The sequence below is a fragment of the Brachyistius frenatus genome, unplaced genomic scaffold, assembly GCF_029030835.1.
Source record: "Brachyistius frenatus isolate BFR_SWC_R1_liver_20210118 unplaced genomic scaffold, ASM2903083v1 Contig_93, whole genome shotgun sequence".
NCBI lineage: Eukaryota > Metazoa > Chordata > Actinopteri > Embiotocidae > Brachyistius > Brachyistius frenatus.
The window spans coordinates 511,869-519,846 of record NW_027210692.1 but is presented as its reverse complement, the minus strand read 5'-3'; positions in this window follow the sequence as shown (position 1 = coordinate 519,846).

Below are 7,978 nucleotides of genomic sequence, written 5' to 3'. Positions count from 1 at the left end.
TGTTCACAATGACCGAGCAAATATTGAGCGGATAAAATGTTAAGATGTTTTTAAGACATCTCACTTAAAATCACAGACTCACTGTTGATGCTGGAGAAAAGTCAGTACAATCTATCTTCTGAAGACAATTGATGTGTTGCAATAGTTGTTGAGATATTTCAGATTGCGGTGGACCAACCAACAGAGCCTAACTGCCCTCACTTGTGCCACAATGCCTGGTAGAAGAAAACCTATGGCTGAAAATCTGAAAGTAAAAGCGTCTAAAAATTCCCCGAAAGTTGACTTTACACAGACGTGAGACTTTTATGTGATAGTATCAAGAAACACTCCAGTAAGAAAAGAATGTATTCAAGTCTTTTATTCCGCCTCCCTTGACTTCTCCAATTATACTTGATGTGTCTGCTTGGTTCTTCCCTTTTGAGAATTGATGAGATAACGACAGAGAGCGTATTCGTATTTTTGTCCCTGTATACACATGCACATGCAGAGACGCACAAACATAAACTCAAACACCAACACTCACTAGAGAGTTGTGAATTAAAACAAACTTCTCTCTTCATGTGCACAACCACACAAAAATCCACATACACAAATGCACATCGACTTCTGCCCTCGTGCTCTTTGTCTGCATGCAAAGACAGAATGGGGTGGCGGGGGCAGGGGGGGTGTCAGTGCAGTGTGTTTTGAGCATGAGCGGGCTGATGTGGTTGTGTCCTTACATGCATGAGTAAGACTTTACAGTACATGGCTTGAATACCCTACAGGCCTAGGAATGGGTAGTAACACACTGACACAGTTACCAGACCAGACTAATTGGGTCTGGGACTGTGTGTGTGTGTGTGTGTGTGTGTGTGTGTGTGTGTGTGTGTGTGTGTGTGTGTGTGTGTGTGTGTGTGTGTGTGTGTGTGTGTGTGTGTGTGTGTGTGTGTGTGTGTGTGTGTGTGTGTGTGTACGTACATACATGTGTGTCGGAGAACCTTTGCATGTCTTCATGTGTATGAGTGACCTTTTCATCCCATTGCTGGGAACCTTACACACAACACTGCATGTCTCCTTCACTGTCCTCTCACCTCTTTTAGAAGGAAGAAATCCAGTCAGACTGAGATATTAGTTCAGCTTGTGTGTGTTTGCGTCCCTTCCCTGCATCCATAATGAGTGCATATCACATGAACTCCCCTGCACCTCTCCACCGTCTCACCTCTACTCCCATACGTCGTCTATATCTCTCATGCCTGGAAAATCTTTCAGATGTGTCACAGTTTTCATCTGGCAGTGCTTGGCAGAGGATCACGCACTCTTACAACTGTGTGACCCAGTTTCCGTCCTCACATCCCCACAGTTAAGATGCTGCGGGATATAATGCATAATACACAAAAACACACAAACATTTGGCTAAATGCAACATTGCACACTCCAACGCACTCACCATGTCACAATTAAAATGCTCCACCAAATCTGCAAATGCGCAAAGAAGGAGCTCCTATGGGTGTTTCACCAAATCTGTATATAATCCAGAATGAAATTTAAAAAAGACACTTCCATCGTTAATCCAGTCTAAATCAGTCAGTCTGGGAGCATCAATTTAATGAGTAAATTAGCGCCACGGCACTACACTCATCTGTACTCATGCCTGTGATCCATCCTATTTCATATCAGCTACAAGCAGGGGAGCAGAGACAAAAAAAGGAATCTGACTTGGTTTAAATGTGGCTGACTGTTCCTGAGTGTTTTCTAACCTGGTAGTCATCCTCGATTTATTCATAATGACAGAAGTAGTGGGCGATGATCAGAGGTCAAAAATTGGAATCACAATATTCACTGAGTAATAGAAATTGAAGAGCTCAGGGAGGGAAGGAAAAGCAGGGACAAAGAAACACGTAACACAAGAAAGAGGACAGGAATTAAAACAGAGAATAAAAGATGGCTCAAGAAAGGGAAAGCTCAATAGAAGGATAGAAGAAAGAACAGATGGATGGATAAATGGGCATAAAACTCAGAAGAAACAAATGAAGGAATAAACAGCTTATCAAATTTTTGAAGTAAAGAGAGATGGAGTTAGAAGGAAAAGGGAATAATAAAATGAATTTAGGGGAAAGAGAGAGTTAGGTATAACGGAGGCGAAAAGGAAGGAACAATGCACAAGGAGGGAAGAAAGGAGTGAAGAAGAAATGAAGGGAAGTGGATCAAAGAACCATTAAGGAAGTAATAAAAACAGAAAAGGAGGCAGAAACCAGGGAAAGAATATGATGATAGATGGATTAAACAGTAGGAACAAATAGTGGAAATTAGGGGGGAAAGGGATGTGCTAAATGAAGGAATAGAGTAACTAATAGGCCAAAGAGAAAAAAAAACACACAAAAAAAAAAACAGGAATGGGAGGACCAGGAAGTTAAATAATAGAACAAAGAAATGGCTAAATGATTGGTGCCAGACAAAATGTTATTTTTTTCAGGATTGAAATGACTTTATGGGTGACAATAAAAGAGCTGTCACTTGTCTGTGGCTCCAAGAATGGATCACTGCCTTCGCCACAATACCCGCTGACCTGCATAACAGACAGCGATTAACACATGGTCACATCTAATGCCAGGGCACTGAGGTGTGCGTGTGTGTGTGTGGGGGGGGGGGGGGGGCACAAAAGTCAAACAGAAAAGACAGACAGATATTGAGAAAGGACAAAAAATAGGAATAAAGCTGCAGTGCCTTGCGGGAAAAAAAACCATAAGCGAGTGTGTCTTTGTGTGTGTGGGCAGATGCAGTGATGGGACAGTGACAGTAGGTGTGTTCATGATGTCGACTTATAATTAGGCCAACGCATCCTGTTCATACTCACACGCATCCACTGCATCATTATTCTCCTGTGGATCCGTGGCAGAGGCAGACTGATGGGCATTTTGTGGGCACATTCAAAAGGATAGGCGAAATTATGAAGACGCTATTCACAACAGATCCAAACGGGAGACCAAACGCTCGTCTTTCATTATTCATGTCGGGTTTTAGTGGCAGTATTCTGCCGCCGCGGAGACAAGTACAAAGAGAAGTAAAGAGTGAGACAGGAAGAAGGAGGGGAAGAGAGGAAGAGTAACAGAAAATGAAAGATGAGGAGAATCAGACAGAGATGAGGCAAAGCGAGTTGGAGAGAAACGTTATCTTTTGATCAAGTGAAACAGCTCATTACAAACCAGAGGAGGGGAAAAAAGAAAAAGAGTAGAAAAATTCTCCAGCTCCCACACACGCCCACATACACTGGCAAAACAGCATTGGAGAATACAAAACAATCTACAGTTAGCCCACAGAGGCACGATTGACATTTTAAAGCATACAGCGAGAGACAGAGATGGTATAGACGGAGACAAAGAGAAAGAAGTGAAGCATTTGGGCTTTTTTGGGGGGGGTTGGAAGGGGGGGCAGTGCACTGAAGGTTTTCCAGGATGGAGCGAAACTCTTTACACTCCTTCCCCCTCCTATAGGCCTCTATCTGCCTTTCAGGTCCCTCCCTCAGTTTCTCACTCACACTCTCTCTTATCCATTCACTTTCTCAGCACCCCTCCCCTGCTGCGTTGGATTTGCACCCGCCTCCTCCAAAATTCCACTCAGTTATTTTCATTTTTGGGTAATTTTATTCCGGCGATGTTTATTCATGACCGAGGTTCTGAGAGAGAGATAAGAAGCCAAGTGCTGAGCTGGCCTCGAGGACTGCGAGGGCTCCAAGTCATCTGCATGCACAAACACACAAATCACATAAACACGTAGGAAAGCGCTTGCTGTGTAAACACACACACACACGTGTTTGCATCCATGTTCACATAAAGGTACACACTGTTTTTGGTTTCCTATCACGTTCAAGCCGAGATGTTTTTGTCCGTGAAGCTGCCTTATCTTTATCAAATTGAGACTGAGTCGGCTGCCTCCCTTTGTTGTTTCCATTTGTCAAGGAGAAAATATTTTTTTTGAGATGTCAGTACCAAAACACGCCTGACCCTCATCTGTCAGCAGTGTTTATCGTGATGTCATGACAGACAGACACACACACAAGGGAGGTTGCGTTTCTTTTCCAAAATCCTACTCCTTGCATGTGGTTGTGTTTGCATGTTGCCTACTTGGTGCTTCTGTGTGCACACGTGTAAAAATGGCTTGCGGGAGTGAAAGCTGGGAGACGTGACGCGCATGAAGTGAGGTAGAGACGGGGAAACATGCAGTTCCTCAGAATGGATTAAAATCCCTTTTTATTCTCCTTCACGGGCTCCCAAATCTGCTCAGCCACTTTCCTTTCTCTACACCTTTATCTCAGTCTGGAGATAATAAACACAAATATGATCCTTTTCCATATCTCTCCTCTGCACCTTTTCCAAATTCTAAGAGGTGAACTCAAATCTGAGTCGGATTTTTTTTGTCTGACAAGGAGGCACGTGGGCGTTGCAGGCACTTTGCAGGTGTTACCTATTATACAGAAAAACAATTTCAAGATAAAACTGCAAATTTTAGGGTGACTTTTTTTTTTTATCGGGATCAGTCCAGGGCATACCTGTACAAATATCAAGTCTTAGATATTTTCCTTCAACTCGTAAAAAAAGGGAATGAAAACAAAAGTTTAGCATTTTGTTTGTGTTGACTGTATGTCTACCCACCCACAACGTAACAACCAATCACAGGCAGATCGTCCCTCCATCTCCGCTTTCTTCTGCTCCGTCATTCATACGTGAAAGCCTTATTGGTCAAGTTACATTGATTGAACGGCCATCCAGCCAATCACAGCCATTTGACCGACACACCTGGCGAGAGAAGAGGAAACGGTCGAAGTTATGTTTGTGCTTTAAGCGTTATTATGCCACCGTCCGCTCAGTGTTAATGTGGAACTTTGTCTTGCAATGTTTCTGCTAACAATAGTCTTTGAACATAAATAGTATGTATGTTATCCCAGTGTTTGTCCTTGGTAGCTCGCGAGCTAGCCTGCTGTGCAAGCTTGATAGTCTTTGCTGGAGATGATAGTTTGCTGCTAACATCTGACATTTTCAACTATTTCACTGTTGTTTTCTGTCCCGCGAGAGATCAGAAATGCGCAAAACGAAAAAGGTGAATGTCGACTCCATTTTCAAGTCAAGGAGTCGTGTAAGTGGAGTTACTAGGACATGGGCTTGCTGGCTCTTTGCTTTGGAAGGAAACGGAGCTTGCATCTAGCCATGATTGCGATCATTGAGTTTTATAGTATTGTATTGATTTTGTTCTTATATTAATGCTATGCAGGTGTTCATTTATGTATTTATTTTAGCTTAGAATCTTTTTTTTTTATTTTTATTTTTTTATTTTTATTTTTTTGCTACATCAACCTTATCCTGTCTTTTTTTCTGCGTGTTTTGGACAGGCAGTGGCGTCAGGCATCAATCTCAATGAGAAAGGAGGAAACCAAAGTTTTACTGGTGAGCAGTCAAATGAAATAAGTTTTAAGGTTTGTCTTCATTTCATAATTAATGCTGGGGAGATGTTTGCGTGTTTGTGGTAGGGAGGCATTCAGGGGAGGTGGGAGGTGGGGGGTGGGGGCGGATAAGGAAATGCTCAGAAATAATTAACACCCGAGTTTGAGTGTTTTCTTGAAATTATGTGCAAGATCTTTATGACAAAACCAAATTCTCAGCCACTAAACAAAATTAGCCAGATCCTACATTTGTGGTTCAACAGTAAAGTGGTAAAGTATATCCTCCACAGTAGTACAACAGATTGGCTCCCTTTCAGTCCTGGTGTGAAAGGTGTGCAATGCTTTTTACTGCTGCAAAGACTGAAGAGCCTGCATTTATTCCATCAGCCTTCAAGAGCTGGAGAAAGACCATTCAGTTTATGTGAAAAGTCTGATTGTCACAAGACAGCCATAATTACCCATCTGCATGAAAACAGAGCACTTCAGTGTCAGCTGGCCAGCGTGGGTGCTTCACAGCAAGGGGATGCCTCTTCGAAATACAGGATGTTGTGCAGTTGTTGGCAAGATGGGGTTTGGCTCTCAGGCGCCATGATTCGAGTGAGGGGAAATCTTGATCAGCTACCGACATATTTAAGCAGAGGAAGAGTCACGTATCGCCAGGTGGTTGGCAAGTCGAAGGGATGTTTCAAAATGAGTCCCTTCACTTGATTGGCACCTTCATTGTCAAGGACATTGTTGACAATATTCAACCACTTCTCCACACTGATGAATGGCAGTCATTGTGCTTAAGATATGTTGGCTTGGTTGTGCGTGAGGTATTTATTGGCCCGTATGAGGTTTCATTGACCACTGGGGTGATGAAGGATGCATTGCTGCGCCTCAGTTTGTCCATCGCAGGCTCGATGGAGCAGACATCATGGCCGGTAAACGTTCAGGGGCACGGGCCGGTCGTTCTGAGAGAGCAGCCGCTCGCTCCGTATGTGCACTGTGGTGAACCTCATCACCCAGCAAGCCTGTAACGCCTCAGCTGCTCCTCGCACCTCCAGGGAACGGGTTCATGAGCGCCGTATTTTACTTGGATGGTTGGGAGAGCTGATGAACCTGGGGAGGAGCCACAGCAGGCTATTAGACTTCTGTGACCCACAAAGTGGACAGTTCGTAGAAGTCCGATACATGCTGCGCTGAACCAGTATGGGCATGTGTTTTGTGCCTTTGGTGAGATGGCGGCAGGCGACTCGGATGCAGCAGGCAGGGCATAGAGGGCTTCTATGACAAGAAGGGAAATGCTGTTTTTGGTCTATTGTTTGGGTTCGACACAACAGAAGAGTTGGAGACTCAAACAGTTCTTAAGGCCCTACACTGTTGGTTATTTCTTGAAATATGGTGAGCAATGGGCAACTGTGGCTAGACAACAAATTAGAATATGGGAAAATTCACATAATAAGAATGAGAAACAATCATTTGTGTCATCATGTTAGTTTTGCTCATTGATATAGAATATATAAGCCAACAAGGACACAATTATATTTTTGTGTGTGTTTTCACCTGAATAGAAAGACTCAATAAAGCACCATATAGAGATCTACTCTAAAACGGATAAAAACAAGTTGAAATTAACCATCATATCTTGTGATTTTTCTGTGTTTTTTTTTTTTTTTTTTTTTTTTACATATGAACAAGTCCTCTTGGTTGTTAAAAAAATGAAAAAAATATACAGCCTATATTTTGTGGTCTTACCATTACCAATGAACTGGCAGATCAGGATTGTTTCAGACTGGAAACCTGGAATAACAAAAGAATACGTCTGGAACTGTAGCACCACCTGCTGTATGTTGGGTGCAGGTGCAAAATATTTTTGGATGATTTGAGGATGCAGATGTGAAAGACTAATTAGGGTCAGGCAAAAAAAAAAAAATAATAATTACAAAATTAGGGATAATAAGAAACTGATAAATGATTTGAACGTTCAACGTATTTGACTTGATAAATGTAGCAGAAAGATGATGGAGACAGCCCAGCTCCGAATCACTGCTCGAGGCTTTGCAAAGCCTTTCAGCTTCAGAGCCGGAGGTTATTTATGTAACAGAATGAAATCCCATTTTAAGGAGTCTTGACGTGGAGTCTCGTTCCACCACTAGATGGAGAAGTGAGGCAGTAACGTCGAGAAGAATGGCGCTCTCTTCTCCGGCAGAAGAACTGGATCTGATCCCAATTTAAGGCTTGCACGTACGTACTCTGCTCCTCTGAAGCAGACGGCCTGTTCCTTGCTCGTCATATGATAAGGCTGGAAGGGAGCCAGTAGGGCCCCCGTTTCGGAGAGGAGGACCCATATCTCAAGTCAACGTGCGCAGAGCCAGGGCCCCCTCTTTTATCTCCACAAGGCAGGGAGGCGTATCCTCCCCCCCCCCCCCCACCCCCTCTGCACAACCCCTTCACATACCACTCCGGACTCTCTTTCTCACCCGTGTGCTAACTAGACTACAACCTGCTCCGGACGACGCCCCGCCATCCCGTGAGATTCCCAGCGCGAGCGCCAGCCCAAGTCCGTCGCGCGTCTTTTTCGGT